Source organism: Castor canadensis, chromosome 10 (genome assembly GCF_047511655.1).
Source record: "Castor canadensis chromosome 10, mCasCan1.hap1v2, whole genome shotgun sequence".
In the NCBI taxonomy this organism is placed as follows: Eukaryota; Metazoa; Chordata; class Mammalia; order Rodentia; family Castoridae; genus Castor; species Castor canadensis.
In genome coordinates, this window is record NC_133395.1 from 145,578,509 (window position 1) to 145,598,227 (window position 19,719).

Sequence of the window (19,719 nt, forward strand, 5' to 3'; positions counted from 1 at the left end):
GGGCTTTGAACTCAGGCAGTTGGGGTTGCTCGGAGCCTGCCCCCCTCAAGGAGAGGCCTCCATTCCGAGGCGCTCTTCTTCACTGAGTTGGTGCCGCCAACCCCAGAACTGCTCAAGACACTCTACTCAATAAGCTGGGTGAGCGTTTGGTGACAGACACCGGGGATACAGAAGAAACCCTGTCCCTCAGGGTGCCCAGGCCTTGATGGGCAGACAGAAAAGGGACGAAGCACTGTCCCAGAAGGACAAAGTGTAAGGCGTGTCGCATGCAAATGCTGTGGAGGGTTGCAAAGCACAGGACAGGGATGGGAACCCTGGGCGGGTGTTCGTGGGAAATGCACAAGGAGTCTGTGCACCTCAGAGAAGCAACAACACCGGAGGCAAGCGGCCCTGCTCCCCACTGCTCCCCAGTCCAAACCTAACCTCTCTCCAAAGTTTGTTCTCCTGAGGGGTACTCACACATACGCTGCCCACGAGAAGGTGCCCAATGGCGTGTGTGACAGAAGGACAGACAGACACACACGAGAAGGCATGACAGTCCAAGAAAAATCCAATTTCACAGACCATTCTGAGCCCCCGTGGAGCTGGGTTCTCACTTTTGCTGACCTCATTAAACCCCATCTTATGCAGCACTGAACTGGGCCAAGCCCACAAGCCTCACTCCCAGCAAGACTCCACCCCCGCCACCTGCTCTCCAGAAAACCCACAGACCCCTGGGGACGTGCTCGTGTGTGCTCACCTGAGACTGCCGGGCTCTGGAGGAGCTCCGCGCCCTCCCCTGGTCTGAGAAGGCTGAGGTTAGGGAGGCCACTTGGGTCTGTAAAGTTCACTCGGAGCCCCTTATAGGGTCCTAGAGCCTCAGGGACTGCCACTTCAGAAAGGCGGTTTTTTAGTGTTTTATGAAACTAAACTTTCCCTTAGCAGAGGAGTCAGCAATCATGCTCTTTGATGTTTACCCAAAGGAGTTAAAAACTTAGGTACACACAGAAGCCTGCAGTGTACAGAGGCTTAATCCTAATGGCCAGAACTTGCAGACAATGAAGACGTTCTTTAGGCCACTGCAGGTAAGGAACGGACTGCGGTCCATCGAGACAACGGCACCATGCTCAGCAACAGAAAGAAACGAGTGACAAGCGTGGACGGCATGGGACCTTAGGCCTGTCGCTGAGGGAAAGAGGCCAGTCTGAAAAGGCTGCGTACGGAAGACATGGGTCATTTGGATGGCAACGTCACGGTGACAGCGAATGGTGGGCAGGGTGAGGGGAGGGGAGGGATGAACAGGTGGAGCCCAGGGGACGTTCAGGGCAGTGATGCTACCCCGTGTGGTGCTATAATGGGACATACGTCTTTATACATCTGTCTGACTCACAGAGAGCCCACCTGAAAGTGAACCCTTAGGTAAACTGTGGACCCCGATAATGACACACTGACATAGGGCCATCCATTGTAACACGAACCACACTGAGGGGCGAGACAGGGAAGGGATGATGTAGGACCTCTGTGCTTACTTTGAGCTCAAGTTTTTCTGTAAACCTAAAGTGCTGGGAGAAAAAAAAAAGAAGTCTATTAAAAATTTTAAATCTAGAACCCAGAGATGTCAGAACCAGGGGAGTCCACACAGTGCAAAGCACAAAACCACAGGGTAAATCGAGGGCCTCACAGTGGTGCTCCCAATCGCACCCCTCACCTTCCCACCCCTGCAGTCACTGGCCCCACTACCCTCTCACTCAACCCAGAAACCTGCAGGTCTCATGGCTCGGTAACATCGGCTCCACACCGCCTGGAGTCTTGCCTTATAACAGCCTCACACCCAAGTTTCTGACCAGCTCCACCCACCTCCGTCATGGGCCCAGCCCCATCACTCTCTCTCTCTCTCTGTGGCCCTGCTGCAGCTCTCCTTACCTCCCTAGTCTACCCCATGCCACTGTCAGAAAGGATGTCCAAAATGACAAGTTGAGCCAAATCACCTGAACCCCACATATCCCATACTTCCCAGGGCAACCAGAACAAAATCCCAACTCCCCCCATGCGCCCTGGCAACGGTTTCATCTCCCACCAGCCCCCACCATGCAGGCACTAAGGCATGACACTTTCCACCGGGCCAGCCTGGCACACAGCGAATGCTTAATAGGTACACGGGGCTGACACTCCCAGATGAACAAACCGCAGTGTGCTGGATCGCTGTCCCTGTCTGCACTGTGAACACTGGAAAACCACGGTATGGCCCAAGGTCACCCTTGTGAGTAGCCCAACTGCTGGTCTGAGGGAAGCCCAACACCACACCAAAAATGAGGCCTTTGAGATTCACAGGCAACATTCTCCATCCCAAAGGCTGGGCCTCTGAATCGGGGAAGCACAGCCAGTTCCCCTCGGGGCCTGGAGGCAGACTGATGGATGGAGTGGTTAAAGCCACATCTATTGTTACTAAGTGCGTGTTAATTTGATGTCCACAGAAAATCCATCAGAGGGTTCCACTGCTATCCAACACTGGCCACTCTGCAGGTCCACAGGTCTTCCCACCCACCCCCTTCGTTCCTTCCTTCCTATGGGACCCTTTAGTGCTCACCTCCACCTGCCACCGTCTCTGATCATCCTCGAGTGCCAGGAGGAGGAGAGAGGAACGTGACCCATCAGTGGGTCACACAGAGCCAGCCAACAGGCCCGTTTGCTGTGGCACTCAGCAGCAGAAGTTTCTGCTTATACAGTTATTAATAAATTTATTTATGTATCAATATTTAGTGCTGCTTGCAATTAAGCAGATCTGCTTTCAAAATATGACTAATTAGAACAGTCTTGCTGGCAGGGAGACTTCTGTAAGGAACCATGTCATTCAGCAAAAGTTGCCCCAGCCAGAGGCAGACCAGGGGTCAGGGAGCAACTTTGCCTCTCTGGGCCTGGAAGAGATGCCTGGGGGGTGGGGGAAGAGGAAGAGGAAGAGGAAGGGAGGCATGGGGAAGGTTGCAGTCCTCAGACCTGGAGGCTTAATTTGTATGATGCCAGTTAACTCTGTTCTCTGGCCTGACATTTCCTGCTACAAACTTGGAAGGCAACCAGAAAGGTACGGTGCTGCCTAATTCCTGAGCTGACATTTTGAGGGGATGTGGAAGAAGGGTGCCTATGCAGTGAGGTGGAACCCAGATCAATAGCAACGAGCTGGTGTGTGGCACTTGGCATTAATCACCGATGGGATTCCGTCCCACAACACCCTCACCGACTTCCACCCAGCAAGGAGCAAGACTTTCTAATTTTTACAAAATGATCATTTTTTTTCAAAGCAGATGCATCTGTCAGAGACGGTCAATGCTCACATCTCTAGGTGGGGGAACACAATTCCCAGTGTGCATCCAAGGTCAAGGCCCAACCCATGCTGCCTCTTCCCAGCCATCCAGCCCAGGTCACTACTTTGGGCTAAGTACTGAGCAGGGGCAGAGGACACAAAGACGTTGGGGGCCCAGGGGGCTGCCCTTGCCCCCTACCCCAAAGTTCTTCAGGGGATGAACAGACCACCATACTGCTCTGTGATCTTGGGAGATAGGGCCCAGCTAGAGAGGCTTCCTGGAGGAAGCAGCTCAAAGCTAAGTTTGAAGGAAAAGGAGAGGAGAGAAGGTTCTTGGGGCTGAGCAAGGGCAATGGCACAAAGCCACTAGGTGTGTGCAAGGAGGCCGAGAGGCTGGGTGGAGGTAAAGTCAGAGGCTGGGCAGACGTGGGTCTCTGAGAGCAGTGAGGCACTACCCCAGACTCCAACACCCCTCACTCTACCTTGACTGGGCTCTGCTCAAGGTCACCACCCCTCAGAGGTCTTCCCTGACCATCCCCCTAAACCTGCATCTGTTAGTCACTCTCCATCTTCTACCAGCTCCACCTTTCTGTCAAGCACCCAGCTTTACTCAACAGTTCCACCCACATGAACCTGTATGACCCACTGGAAGGTTAAGCTTCCCAGGGATTGGGGTCTAGGCAACAGGAAAACCTGGCATACAGTGTGAACCCCCAAACACAGGCTGACTGAGTGAGGAGGACACAGATTTAAGCCATCTCCAGCCCCTGAGGGCCTAACCTCAGTGCCCCTCAGCCCAGCAGGACAAGTAAGAAGTCAGTGGGGGGGCATGTACCTCATCTGGGACCCAGTCTGCAGCCAGTGCTCCTCCAAGGACGGTGAGGCACTTAGTTTTTAAGAGAGTTGGTTTTATGTGCTCTTGCCTGATTTGTAAGTATTGGCAACTAATCCAAATTGGAAAAATACTTATCTGTCAGCTGGATGTGGCTCAAGGAGCCCAGTTTACAAACTCAGAACCTGGACAGGTTTCTCAGAGTAGAAACCTTCTCTACTTGCATACAGAAAACCCCTGACCTACAGGTAGAAGGAATGCTGGGTAGCCCCCCAGCTGACCTTTAGGACCAGGCCCTCATTGCCACCTGCCAGAAGAGTCAGCTCTGACAGCTCTCAGTCGGACCTCTCAGGGAGCCAGCCTAGGCCAAGGTCAGGCCTTCCTCTTGACGTTGCCCAGTCCAATGCCCAGTCTACTGGAGGGACACAGGGCCAGCCTCCTCTCCTAGACTGGGAACCTCTCTTCAGGAACGTACCATCCCCAGAGGTCCAGAGGCATGGACTGAGGGAGGCTTCTGCTGAGAATGTCACACCCAATGACCCCTCTGTCTAATCCAGCTCATCTCATGCGTGCTACTCCCAAGAGCCTCCCAGTGAGTCTTCTTTCAGACGAGTCCCATCTCAGAGTCTGTTTCCAGGGAAGCTGTCAGAAGGAAGTCCTCTGCCCCCCAACTCCCACTACCTGGTTATCACCAGGGTAATAGCAGCTGGTACCCAGGCGTCTGTCCCCAGGGCTCCTGAGACAGAGCTAAGGTAGAGTGGTGACAAACACTGGGACACATGGCCCCCCAGGAGCCTAACCCCCAAATTCCCAATGGATCCCCTTGAATAACACGCCAATAAAATCCACGGAACTCAGTTCCCTGTGTCATTTTTGGTACTCTATGCTACGAGTCTCGTTATGTGTGACCTGGGTGGCTGCATTCCAGGCAGGTCAGCCAGGAGCCAACATAAAATCCACCCTACACCAGGGTTTATGAGTTTGTGAAATATCTGGCCAGCTTTTCTTAGACAAATTTCCTAAGTCAGTACATTTATATCTTGGGAAGATCCACAGTTCCTGGGACTGCAGCGAGCCGCTTTTGCACACATTGCTATAAACTTGGGTGACAGGAGCAGAAATTTCTTCCTATGACTGAACAGGCAGACCTGAAACACGACGCTCAGCATGCTGGGTGCACAAAGGCAATGGGCCCTGGACCTGAACCCCACTTCCTCAGGAGCTGGGAGCCAGTCACATGAATAGACAAGGGTAACCAAAATGGTTACAGCAATACTGAAGCCAATATTCACTGACCAAATAGCTTAGGCCAGGGCACCCAGGCTCTGCACCTTCAACAAGCCTCCAAAGGACCCTTATCATCCCAACTGAACAGATGAGGAAACTGAGGTTCAAAGTGGCTCTGTAAAGTGTTCAAGGCCACAGAGTGGGTTGGAGACCCTCAGCAATTTGGCTGTAGCACTGAGCTCTACCCCCAGCTTGGCCATCCTGGGGGACCAACCTCGCTGAGGACCTACATGGCGCCAGACCTCCCTGAAAGCCTTCAGTGTCTTCAGAGATGAGGAAACAGAAGCTCCAGGAGGAGAAAAGATCTGCAGACAGCCAGGACAAGCTGCAGCCCACACCTAGGCCTCTGTCCCAGAGCTTCCCCAGTATGGTCTTGTCTAAAGTCCCTGGCAGAGAGACAGAAGAGTGGGCTCCTTTCCCAGGGGTCGGAAGGAAGGAGACTACCTCCCAAATCACACAAGCTTCCCAGGAACAGACAAGGCCAGGTGGGGGTGGAGGCTCCAGCTGCAGGACGGCTCTATGGTTTCCAGACCCTCCTAGACCTCAGTGTCACTCTGGACCAAGGCCAGTCAGGACGGCTCCCCTCACACCACCTCCCTTAGGAGAAAGGACACAGCTGGGCAGGAAGCAGAAGGGAAGGGCAGGGCTTCCGCCCACAGAGGGGACTAGGAGAGGCCCATGTTGCTATTCACCGTACAGACACGTCTGGAGTGCAAGGACAATCCTGTGGGGCAGCCAGCCCTCCAATCTCCATGTATCACCAGGGGGCAGAACCCAAGTCCATGTGGCATCACCACCCTCCAGCTCCGCACGCTCTGCTTGTGGACAAGCCAGGCCTGCTGGGGGCAACAGGGACCTCCAGGAAAGCTTCCCAGCAGAGGCACCATCTGGACTCAGTCACTGGGAATGAATAGGAGGAGAGGCAGGGGCAGTCACTATAGAGGAGGAGAGGCAAGATGGTACCAAGGGAAACTGAGCCACTGCCCAGGACTGGAATGAGGGCCCTCAGGGCTGGGGATGAGGGGCAGGAGCTGAGCTGGGGAGGCAGGAACCTCCAGAGAGAGTCTGAAGGCCAGAGAGCCCAGACCTGGCCTGTGATGGAGTGGGGGTGGGGGTGACAGGTCCAAGGGCAGGCATTGCTTAGCAGGTACACAATGTACCCTGCTTGGTCTATGGGGACAGTGGCTGCATCCTGGGTGTCTGCCCTACAGGTGTCCTCACACAGGTGTCTGGAGTAACACCAGCCACAGTGCAGCTCAGATGTCCATTCCTAAAGGAGTAGACAGTAGAGCAGGTGGTCATCCCTCCACAAAAGTTCTGGTCAGGGAGAAGCAAAAAGCTGGGTGCCCACCAGTGTGGGGGTGACCCTAATGCAGATCTGGGTACCCAACATGGGTAAGAAAGATGTAGAATCTCAAGTCAAGTGAGACGGCTCATGCCTATAATCCCAGCTGTTCTGAAAATGGAGATCAGGAGGATCACGGTTCAAGGTCAGCCTGGGCAAAAAGTTAGCAAGACCATTTCTCCATAAACCAATGTGGTTTACATGCTGTGACACCAGCTGCTCAGAAGGCACATATAGGAGGACCTCAGTCTAAGGCCACCCCAGGCAAAAACTTGAGCTCCTGCCTGAAAAATAACTAAAGAAAAAAGAGCTGGAGGTGTGGCTCAAGTGGTAGAGTGCCTGCCTAGCAAGCATGAGGCCCTGAGTTCAAACCTCAGTACCACCACCAAAAAAAAAAAAAGAACATTCTATCTTTGGTGCCCCCCCCACCAACCTCACAGGGATATTGGGAGCTGACAGCTGCTTTCCACGGAGTCTGAGAGGGAAGAGGGCTCATGGAGAGGGTCTGTCCAGGCCTGACCCCCAGGGGCTGGAAAGCAAGCTCACCACAGATGCCTGGCCTTATGGCCAGGCCATTGGCTCCTGTACCCCCGTCATGGATCACTCATGCACACGGCAAGGTGTGTGTGAGTGGCTGGGTGAGGCCCACGTCAGCCACAGGAACAGCCCGGCAGCAGACACAGGGAGCAACAGTGGGTAAAGGAATCCAATTTGTGGCAAACCACAAATACAAATGACGATGCTCACTGGGCGAGGACAGAGAACAAGGCTAACAGAAGAGAAAGCCTCCATGTTGGGGGTGAAGCATGTGGACATGGCGATGGGCATAAATGACCAGATAGAGTTGGAGAGGCCTTGGCCAGACGGCGATGATGGATGCCCCAGTGCCTGCGATGTGATTAGCTCGCCATCCACACTGCAGCCGGGAAAAGCAGGGATACCAATGTATCACCACTCGCTGTGAATGGCAAGGGATGCCTGCAAACTGCAGCCGGGGCCACTGTGTCAGTGAGGCTGCCATCACCAGCACAGAGAGTCCTGCACTGGGAGTTAATAACTGGAACACGGAGGGGACTTCATCACTGTCAGCCCTGAGCGCAGGCGGGGTGAGAGGCCACCAGGCCTGGGCTGCCCCCTATGCAGGTCAAGGCCGGGCCTGCGGGTAGGCACAGCAAGCAGAAGTGGGAGAGGCACCCCTCAGCTACTTGGCTGCTGTAGCAGGGTCCAAGGCCACCGGCGGGGAAAGGAGAGGGTGCCAGCCACATGCACTTGGTCACTTGATGGCTGCCCTGGGTGCCCAGTAGGTGCCAACTGCTAGGCTAGAAGAGGACAGGCAGAACTCTGTCCTGGCATAGCACGTACCCTCTGGGGAGGCAGCTGATAAGCAAATAAATACACAAACAGCTCAGGGATTTGCGCTAAGAAGCAAAATACAGGTGAGCAGGGACTGGGGTGAGAGCTGGGGGCTGGGAAGGCCTCTGAGAGGCAACATCTACATAGGGACCCCTGAGAGGAAGGAGGGGACAAAAACAGAGGGAGCGGATAAAATAGAGTGGTAAAATTTTGGTAATGGATAAAGCCGGATGACAGCTACATAGACTTCATTCTCTTTTGGTACCTATTCAAAAATAAATGTTCTTAATAAAAAGTCATAATTAATTTTATTTTAAGGGAAGCGAGTGAGAGTCACATGCCCCGGGGACACAAGAGCCCACACACTGACAGCCGAGCGGCTACTCTGACCACCCCTGTCTGCACCCACCATCCCCCTGCCTCAGTTTCCTCATCTGTAAATGCCGGCCACACCACCACTCAGAGCCACGTGAGGACGAGTGAGCTCAGGCACCTCACAGCACTGGCACACTCCCCCTGACGCAGCGCTCCCACCCTGGTTCACCCACACCCCACAGCACTGGAAGTGGGGCTCAGAGAGGGATTCGCACTCCTGCTTGCCCAGCTGATGGGGGAGCACCCAAGTGGTCATCGTGCACAATGGAACATTATACAAGTTTTAAAAAGGAAGGAAATGCCGGTGAACCTTGAGGACGTGATGTGGGGTGACACAAGTCAGCCACAAAAGGTAAACGCTGCACCATTCTGCTTACATATGGCCCCTGGCACAGTATGTTCAGAGAGTAGCGTGGTGGGTGCCGGGGCTAGGGAGAGGGCAGGGGAGCTAGTGTTTAATGGGGACGCAGCTTCAGTCTGGGAAGATGGGAAAGGGCTGGGGGGTGACTCAGTGGTACTGTATTTGCACAGCCTGCACAAGTCCCTGGGTTCCATGCCCAGCGCTGCAAGAAAACACGACTCTCTGCAGATGGATGGTGGTGATGGTTGCAGCAGGGAACGGTGCCTAACGCCACTGCACTCCCCACTTAAAAACGGTGACAAGGGTAAACTCTACGTCATGTGGACCTGTCATAGCTCTGAAAACTAAAGCGAACAGTTCTCCTTTGGAAAAAAGTACCTGGCACCCAGTAGGTGTTCATCAAAGAATGTGAGTCCCTGGCAGCGCCCCCTGCCTAAGAACAGTGACGCAGGACCGAAGGGTGGAGTCAGGTGTCCTGAGCTGAGGTGAGGACAGCAGGGCCTCCTGGCCAGCTGCTCTCTGGATCGCATCCTTGTCCCTGCGCCTTTCGGCCTGGGAGGCAGCAGGCAGAGGCAGCACACACAGGCTCTGCCTGCGTTCGTGAAGATCAAAAGATTTGTGGAGTGGATATAAATAACCCCGAAGCTCTCAGCTTCAGAGCGGTGGGGGCGGCCGGGGCCCCCAGCAAAGCCACCTAGGAACTTGCCTTCCTGGAAGCCTAGCTGCACAGATCCAGCAAGCGCAGCCCCAAGTCAGGCTCACTGCCTGTCACCCCACAGCCTGTCACACTTTCTTTTTTGAAACCCAAATTGGTTTTCAAATTCAAGCAGCAGCAGCAGCAGCAGCCCAGGAAGCAGCAGGCTCAGCCCTGCGGGGAAAAGCGCCAGGTTTCTGTGGAGCCCACAGCGGGGCAGAGTGGGCTCATCTGGGCTGTGGGGGAAGGGCAAGTGGGGAGTAGACAGCGTCACCACCCCAACTTCCCATTAGGGTTCTCACCAAAAATCAACCTGCACACACATCACCTTCAAAATGTGCAGTGCCTGGCGCCCCTTCCCTCCTGCCCACCTGCTTCTACCCCTAGCCTGGCAACTCCAGGACTAACGAGGCCTCACCCTGCCCTGGCCTCACCCTGAAGAAGGCCGGCACTTGGAGGTCTGGGGAGGGCTGGTTAGGTGACTGGAGAAATGAGACCATCAATGAGGATTTCAGCATGGGGAGGGAGGCAGGAGCGGTGGGGAAGAGGGAGGCAGGGAGTCTGCTCCTCTCTTCCACTCCGTCCCTCTTTCCTTGTCTCTCCCTATCTCTTCCTGTCTCTCTGTGGCACAGCTGAGGGCTCTAGGACAACAGGACTGTGAGCTGCAGTTGTGAGGCCTTGTCCCTTCTCCTGCCCTTGCTGTCTCCTAGATCCATGTGGCAGGAGCCTAGCTGATCCACAGGCCCCTTTTCTAAGAGACCCTGCAGCCTCCAGTACAACCCACAAGTCCATGGCAGACAGTGCTCCACCCTCACAAGACATTCTCCCCCGAGGGCAGGGCTCAGGGGACCTCAGCAACCTCTGCTGCTGTATCACGTGTAGCTGACCCTGACCTGCTCAGTGATCAAACTCAGCAACCACTCCAACACTAGGGCTCTGAGGGTCCCAGCTCCACTCCCAGACTCAAACCCAGAGATGACACCCAATATCTTTAAATCAGCTGTAAAAACACCTTCCTTACAGCTTTAGGAAAAGGACTGCTAACAAGGGACCCAAACCAAGTACATTAACACAGACTTAAACACATGGCTTTACTGTCTCACAGAGGAGTCTGGTGGCATGCAGTCCACAGTGCACAGAGCAGCTCCCCCAGGTTACCAGGGGCTCAGGCTCCTTCAGGCTCTCTCCCCTCTCATCCCTATGGCAGAAAAATCCCTTGTCCTCTAAAACCAAAATGGCTCCCTACACCCCAGCCATCATATCGTTATTCCCATCAACAGAAAGCAGAAGGGGCAGCAGACAAATACTGCCGAGGGGACTTCCTAGAAGTTGCATGCTACACGTTGGCTTCTGACTGGCCACAGAGTCACAGTGTCATAATTACTAGGGAGGCTAAGAAATGGTCTTTATTCTCCTTGTCCAGGACCATTCTTGCTCAAGGAAAGAGGAAAGCAGAAACTGGAAGGTAGCCGCGGGTCTCAGCTGCACACCCCACTCCCATCTCCCTAGGGATCTGCCTCTTCACCTAAAACTGCCGGTACAGTGAGCCCCACCTCTGAAACAATGACCATGCATGGTGGGCTCTCTTGCAGGCCCAGGCTGCAGGGGGGTGCCATTCTTACACCCACATTCCAGATGAGGAAGCACTCTCGGGCTGCTGGGGATGGAGCCAGTACCCAGCCCCAGACACACACACACACACACACACCCCCTCTGCAGTTCTGTTTGAACCAAACTGCACTTGGCATATCGGGGCCTGAGAAGTGACAGCATTCAATCCAGCACCACAGCCCTCCACCGCAAGTGAACGAGAGCCTGGGCCTGATATTCCCTGGAGGACGGAGCACAGGTGTAACCAGGCTACGGTTAGCCAAGTGTAGCCCACAGCATAGCCAGGAAAGGACCTGTTCATTAAACCAGGGGATTCTGAGGGCCTATGTGGGCTGCACGGAGCAGCAGCCCCCGCACCCCTGTGTGAGAGGGAGCGGTGAGTGTCAATCAAGTTCAAGAAAGAAGAACCAGTCAGGGAGAAAACTGTGAACTCGGGTGGAAGCTGTCACTTCCAGAAGTCAAAAGCCAACCCCTTCTGAGGAGGCACAAGTAGGTCCCATATGCTGAGCCCCCAAAGTCACCGAAGGACAGTGCAGAGGGTGGCTGTGACCCTCTGGGGTGCACTGTCCATCCTGAGGGCCCTTTTGCCTCCTCAGCCTGGATAGTTTATCCAGCAAAGTCTTCCCTCAGCCCCTCACGGGGGACAGGCCCAGAGCAGGCTCTGCTTCCACACCAGGCAGTGAGGTCAAGGGGCAGGAGGGCCCGGCCAGCTGGCAGTGGCCTCAGCCTCCCACCTCCAACATCTGAATAGACGAGGCTCCGTAGATGCTGGCTAGGTTATCCTGGCACCCTCCACAGTTCACATGTTCAAATCCTACCTCCCAAGGTGATGGTGGGCCTGTGGGGGATGATTAGATCGTGCAGGCAGACCCCGGTGAATGGACTAGTGCCCTATTAGGAGGCCCCAGTGAGCTCCTCTCCCTCCTCCATGGAGGTCGTGAGGAGGTGCCACCTGTGATCCACAGAGCAGGGCCTGAGTCTGCAACAGCTTGACCTTGGCCTTTATCGTCCAGAGCTGAGAGCAATCGCTGTCTACAGTTGACAAGCTGCAGGTCTATGTGTTACAGCAGCAGGAAGGGACTGACTGAGGCAGACGCATCTGCCAGCTCAGCACAGAGTTCAGAGACAACATTTCACACAGAAACCGCCTGCGGGAGGAAGACCCTCAGCGCCTGATGAAGTAAGAGCCACTCTCCCCGTCCCTCTGGTCTCCTCCAGCCCAGGAGGGTGGGACTTTTGACGTCTGTTGACTGAAAATCTGGGAGAAGGGTACATCCACAGCCCCTCAGCCCACCCAGTTCCCTAAACAAGGGGCACCTATGTCTCCCTCAGACCTGTCCTTGCCCTCTCCTGCCCTGGAGCTTAAGGTTTCTAGTGACAACAGAGAAGGGCTCACTAAGTCCTGTCCATGGGAGCAGCACACAGCCTTCCATCAGGACCATCCTCTGAGAGGCCATGGAAGCACAAAGGCCAGCTCACGGCCAGCTCCGCCCAGCCACAGGCAGAGTCTGAGAGCTCGACCAGGGGTACACAATGGGCCCCACCCAGAGCAGGATGCAAAGAGCACTGGGCAGGGAGACACAAAGGCCAGGCCCACGTCCTCAGCTCCACGGCCCAGGCCACAGGCGTCCGTCGCCTCTTTGAGTGTCAGTTTTCTCGCCTGTAGATGGATCCATGAGTAAAAGGGATCAGCTAACGCAGAGCAGGGCTCAGTACTGGACAATTTCAGTCCCTCTCCTGGTGACACCCTCGTGTGGGGAAAACAGCTGCGGTGAGTGAACACTGCTGCGGTGGTGGCCACCGTCACAGGACTTACTCGTCTGGTTTTGAGATGCTGGGGATGGAAACGGGGCCTCACACTGGCTAGGCAGGAGCTCTTCCACGTGGGCCACGCCCCGGCCCTTTTTGCTTTAGTCATTTTTCAGGTAGGGCTCACATTGTTTTTTTGTTTTTTTGTTTTTTTTCTCAATTTAAAAAGAAAATGCATACATTTTAACCATTGCTTTTATATAGCATTTATTCATGCTTAAAACTTTTTTTTTTCAAGATTATGACAAGAATCACTTTCTTTTTTTTTTTTTTTTTCATTTTTCTTTTATTATTCATATGTGCATACAAGGCTTGGTTTATTTCTCCCCCCTGCCCCCACCCCCTCCCTTACCACCCACTCCACCCCCTCCCGCTCCCCCCCCCAATACCCAGCAGAAACTATTTTGCCCTTATCTCTAATTTTGTTGTAGAGAGAGTATAAGCAATAATAGGAAGGAACAAGGGGTTTTGCTGGTTGAGATAAGGATAGCTATACAGGGCATTGACTCACATTGATTTCCTGTGCGTGGGTGTTACCTTCTAGGTTAATTCTTTTTGATCTAACCTTTTCTCTAGTACCTGGTCCCCTTTTAGGGCTCACATTGTTGCCTGGACCACGTCCCTCCTGCCCAGGCTTCCCACGTACTGGGATTACAGGATGTGCTACACCCAACTTACTGAGATGGAGGCCTCACTAACTTTTTGCCCTGGCTGGCCTCAAACTGCTATCCTCCTGATATCTGCCTCCTGGGCATCTGGGATATATTCCCTAAGCCACCACACCTGACAATATGTCACTTTAAATACAGGCAGTTTGCTGGACTGCAAAGGTGAGCAGGGCATGGCTGCTGGCCTCTCCGGGTTGGGAGACGCAGGCACCCCAAGAAGCAGTGGTAAGAGCAGACGGGAGGGCCCAGACGGACCTAGGGCTGTACTTAGAAAGAAGACTCGTTCTGGTGTGTGTCAAAATCCAGGAAGGGTGCCAGATGTGAACCCATGCTTAAAGGAGGAGGCAGGAACAGGGAAGGGCCCTCCAGGCAGAGGGAAAGGCGTGAGGGGTGAAAACTGAACACGGCACACATCTGACACAAGTGACAGTGCAGAGGGTGGCGGGGGCGCTGGGTAAATCAGCCAGCAGACACCTAGCCACCCACCCGGGGCAGGTTTGTGAGCAGAGAGAGCATGCGGGCAAATGCCTGTTTCTGTGGCTGACATGGGCCCTTCTTCTTGATGTCACTGGAGACCTGAGACTGGGTAAAGAACAGAACCAATGTGGCTCACAGTTCTGGGCTGGGAGGCCCAGAAGCATGGCACTGTCGTCTGGTGAGGGCGTCACGTGGGAGACGAGCAGTGCAGCTTGCTATGAGCCCCGCATGGCGTCACCCTCCTCGGCGTGAAGTCCCCCGGGAAGGACGGGAAGGACGGGGTCTGTAACGCTCCCCACCCCACAGTAAAACGAAGGCCGGCCAAGGGCCACACTGCTCGTGGTGTGCGTGAAGCCAGGGAAGAGGCAGGAACGAGAACACAGGGCTCGGCGTCACCGCGACCAACACCACGCCACACGCGTGACTTCCCCAGACTCCGTCTCCCGGGATGTTTTGGCTGCCCTGCCATATGGCAGGAGTTAAAAATACAGCTCCAGCTCGGAGCGAGGGAGGTGGGCGAGAATAGGCGAGCGCTCCCCGAGCGGCTGAGCAGGGATCCTGGCCTGCCCCAGTGCCCACCCAGAGCCTCGGTCAGCTCCCAGGCCTGGGACCCATCCCCAGCCTCCCACCAAGACCGGCTGCCACAGTTAGGATCTGGAACGTCCTCCAAAGGCCCATGTGTCCCCTGATTGGTGCTACTGGGAGATGGTGGAGTCTTTAAGAAGAGGTAGGGCCTAGAGGGAGGACTTTAGGCAGGCCTTTGAGGAGGATTGTGGGACTCTCTCTCTCTTTTTTTTTTTTTTGGTGATACTGGGATTTGAACTCAGGGCCTTGTGCTCAGTAGGCAGGTGCTCTACTATTTGAGCCATACCCACGCCCCCAGCCCTTTTTTGTTTTAGCGAGTTTTCACAGGGTCTCGCACTTCTTGTGTGGGACAGGCCTCTGACTACAATGCAGCTACCTATGGCCCCCTGAGCAGCTGGGACTGCAGGCATGGACCACCATCCCCAGCTTATTTGTCAAGTTGGAGCCTCACTAACTTTTTGCCTGGGCTGGCCTCAAACTACAATCTTCCTGATCTCTGCCTCCCAGGTAGCTGGTATTACAGGCGTGTTCTACCCTACACAGCATGGCCTTTTCTGCTCTCATTTTGCTTCCCAGCTGCCATGAGATAAGCAGCTTCCTTTACTACACATTTCCACCATGGTGTTCCGCCTCACTGCAGGCCCAAATGCAGCAGTGCTAAGTGAGCATGGCTTCCAACCTCAGAAAATCCATGAGCCACAGTAAACTTTTCCAGCTTTATATTCTGTCTCAGTAGCAGAAAGCTGAGTAACACGGTGGCCTGACACAGACCGGTGTCACACAGGAGAGGAATGTGCATGTGATCTTCCACAGAGAGAGAGGCAAAGCCCAGAGGAACTTCTCAAAACCTAGTGTGGTCTCAGAAAACCCAGAGTGAGAGTAAAGGCCTCTGCAAATCTGCTATCCTCCCACGCACGGAGGGTCCAAGGCCCTTGTCCTTGAACCTGGGCTGGGCTTGCCATCTGTTTGACTAACAGGATGTGGCAAAAGTGACCTTCTGAGACTTTTGAGGGACAGCCACAAGAAGCCTCACATCTCCCTCCCAGGCCTTTTGGAGTACGCATTCAGGGACCCTTGGGTCACCACATAAGAAGCCGGACTCCCGAGTCCACCATGCTGGAGAGGCCACATGTGGACACTGGACATTCTAGTCAGCCATCCTAGCTGAGCCCAGCCTTCCAGATACCTCCACGGGTGCCAGGGTGTCACTGGGAACCCTCCAGATCAGCCCACCTGCCAGTGGAGTCTCTTCCCTTGACAATACAGGAAACACAACTGCCCAAACTCCGATCTGCTGATCTTGAGATGTAATCAAACAATGGCTGTTTTAAGACTGAACGTGAACTCGCCACACAGCAATGAACAGAACATTTAGAGGGAGTGGTGAATGACTGATTGATACACTCAATCATTGGTTCTTTCGCTCAGTACATATTCATTAAAACCTAACCTGAGGCAGGGCCTCTCACAGGAACAGGAGAGGCAGACAATTCGCTCTTTGTCCCCAGGTGGCTTCTGGTGCCCACCCACTTTATCATGGGTCCACATCTGTGTTTGGCAGCCTCTCTCTCCTGGAGCCTGCCACTGGGCTTCACATCCCCATCCAGTTCCTTCCCTGTTGTCATTCTCTTGGTGTGAGGGTAGGTACATAGGGTGTTCTGTCTCTAGAACAAGTTTATTAAGTTCTAAAACATCCCCTAAGGACAAAAATAAACAAGGGAATTAAAATATTGCATTAGAAAATTCTTATATGATCCCCAGTACCCCCCAAAACAGGAAGAAAATACTTAACAGAAAAGAAGGAAGAAATGGAGGACTAGAGGAAAAGAGACATGAGACATACACAGAATAAAAAAATTGTACCTGTAGATCCTACCTTATCAATATTATATTAAATGTAAGTACACTAAATCCTCCAATCAAAAGGCAGAGACTGACAGAATGGATAAAAACATAATCCGCTTGCATGCTGTCTGTAAGAGACTCACTTTAGATCAAAGAAAATAAAAGGATGGAAAAAGATATGCCAGACAAATAGTAGCCAAAAGAGAGTGGCTATACTGATATCAAATAAGAGACGTTTAAAAAATGTTGTTGCTATGAACAAAGGAAATTCTATAATGATAAGAGAGCCGAATCCACTATTATAAACACATATGCACCGAGCAACAGAATCCCAAAATATATGAACTGAAGGCGGGAATATCAATGCCTCATGTTCAACAATGAACAGGGTCGGCAGGAGATGTAAACAACACTACAGCTCAGTTAGGTCTCACGGACGCACAGGACACTTCTCCAGTGCACATGGAACCTCCTCCCTGGACTAAACTCACACACAGTGTGTTTCTAAACTCAACGGGATAAAATTAAAAAGGTCCCATAAAAATGTCCAGGTGACAGCTCTGGGGGATTGGAGGTATAGCTGAAGTAGTAAAACATTTGCCTAGTAAGTACAGGCCCTGAGTTCAAACCCCAGCACCACCACAATCACACCGATGACAGCACTGAGGGAGATGTGCTTGCTGATTCTTGCTCAAGCCTCCACCTTCTCCAACCTTGCCTCTCTGTGCCTCTGTTTTTCCAGCTGTAAAATGGTGATAACAACGGTCCCTTCCTCAGAGTTGTAGCAAGTGTTACAATAACCATCATCACAGTTACTACTACTCATTACTGAAGAAGAGTGGAAATTTCATCCCTTACATTCCTTTTTTTTTTTTTTTTTGCAGTACTGTGGTTTGAACTCAGGGCCTCACACTTGCTAGTTTGGCACTCTACCACTTGAGCCACTCCGCCAGTCCTGACTTCTGTTGGGTATTTTTGAGATGGGGGTCTCTTGAACCATTTGCTTGGACTGGTTTCAAACCACGATCCTCCTGATCTCTGCTTCCTGAGCAGTTAGGATTACAGGTGTGAGCCACGGTGCCCGGCTCTTACATTGCTTCTCAGAGGGAGAAGATATATAATCTTGTGCAATGGCTTAGATTATAAAAATGCCTTTGCTCCCAATAATCGATTCACTGCAGCCTTGGAGGATGATCCCAGGGATGTTGTTGGCATCTGCTGAATACTGACCCCAGTTCCTGACACACAAAAGGTCAGCCTTTGGGTGAGAACCAAATGGGGTGGTTAAGGACCCTACACATCCTCCTGAGGCAAAAGATTTCTACCCATCTCAGAGCTAAAGCTGGGTGAAAGCAAAGCCTCCAAAAGTCAGGCAGACATGTGAGCACGTGGTGAGCTGTAACAGGGAGACAGAATATTCCAGGAGCTTCTGCTTGTTTTGTGGGGAGTCCTCCATTCAATTTTAAGCAACTTAAAACATGCAAAGAGCCTGCAATGGAGGGCTAAATGGATGGAGACAGCACATATTACAAAGGGTTGGATTCAAAATCAGCCCTTTAAACATGCAGAAAGGTAAGAAGGTAGATGGATAATGAGTACTGCAGAACCCCAAACTGTCTGACCTCTCTCTCACATCAAATTTCTTCTCTGCTAGAAAGAGTGAGCAGAGAGAAGTGAGCACGGGGCACCCTGTGCACTTATATGCATTAGGATTTACCTCTAGGAGATAAGTGATGTTTTAGAACCCCGTTTTACAGGTGAGGGAACTGAGGCACAGAAAGGCTAAATCACTAGCCAGAGGAGACACAGCTAGCATGTGGTGGAGGGAGCTGAGATTCTGGTCAGCACCCTGGCCTCAGAGTCTGTCCTGTCCATGGTGCTGTCCTACACATGAACCCAACCAAGGGTCACCTAGAAGCCCCAGCTCGGGGTTTGGGGGAAAGGGGAGATAGAAGCCCTGCTTGTGCTGCACCTCCAGAGAGGTGAGCGTGTGGGGCCCTCCTGAGTGCAGGAGCCGGAGGCAGGTCCAGGGATGTCATCAACCCCCCTCACTCACCATTCTAACAGCCACTGAGGCAACAGAGACCCACATCCCATCTGGAGCCATCTGGCCATGCTGTACTCTTTCCTTCCCATCCAGGCCAGGGATGGAACGACAGAAGGAAATCACATGCCTTTATCAAAACCCATATACCCCTGCTCCCCTCCACCAGCACCTGGGCCAAGGCCCAGCATCCCCTGCACTCTGCAGCACATACCTCAGCCTCCATCTCCCTGTCCCCACCTGCCCCTGGAGTCAGAGGTTCTATTCATACTAAGTCCAGTTACGTCCCTCCTTCACTCAACATCTGCCGAGGACTTCTGTCTCCCTTCATTAACGCCACCCATCCACAGTGGGCCTACCTGGCCCTGCCGGCTCTGCCCCATCACTCCAGCCCCTGCCCCTCATACTGTCGTCTCCCTCACTGGTGCCCTCCCTGTGCCTCAACCCCACCAGGCACACTCCTCAAAGGCAGAACCAGTGATCGCTGTCCAGGATAGCCATAAGGAAGCGAGGCTCAGAGAGGTTCCTCTCGGACCCCTCTGGAGTCTTGCCAGAGTTTTCCACACCAGCTACCCCACCTGTTACCATTCAACTGCAGATTGCTCACAAAGCCCTGCAGTCCATCCACAAATCTTGTCCCTGTAAGGGTCCCTAGAGGCTGTCCCCCAATACCATGACACATGCTGACAACTTGTCATTTGAGCACTGAGGCTGACAGAAGCACGGAATCTCACGCTGCCTCGCCCCCAGGTGCCAAACACTCCACAGGTAGGCCTGCAGAGGACCAAGAGGACCAGCAGCCCTGCCAGTTCCCAGACAACCCCTGAGGAAACCCCATCTTCTGCCCTAAGCAAGCCATGCCCCCAGTGGTCGGATGAGGAACGCCCCCCCCAGTCCTAGACCCAGCCTTTTAATCCCCTTTGACTCTCTGCAAGTGTGACACTCTTTATGAAAAGACACACACAAAGCAATCAGGACATCCAACTCACAGGAAGCTCGGGAACAAAGTCAGAAGAGGGGCACTAGTTCCAAATCCCCCAGAGGACTGAGTGCCCCTTGTGTCCTGCGTGAGGGAAGACGTGAAAATGAAAACGCACAGGCTGATTCATCAACAGCTTTCCAAGAGGTCAGCAAACACCTGTGCAACGGGAAGTCA

At 53.3% G+C, this 19,719-nt stretch overlaps 1 protein-coding gene and 1 non-coding gene across 7 annotated transcripts in view; one reads left to right on the top strand and one right to left on the bottom strand.

Moving 5' to 3' along the window:
* The window catches only part of Iqsec1 (IQ motif and Sec7 domain ArfGEF 1), a 304,194-nt gene that overhangs the window by 277,956 nt on the left and 6,519 nt on the right, over positions 1-19,719 (bottom strand). The gene's annotated exons all lie outside the window — the stretch shown is intronic.
* On the top strand, positions 7,054-7,126 carry Trnaa-agc (transfer RNA alanine (anticodon AGC)). The gene has a single exon. It is a non-coding gene; the product is annotated as a tRNA-Ala (tRNA).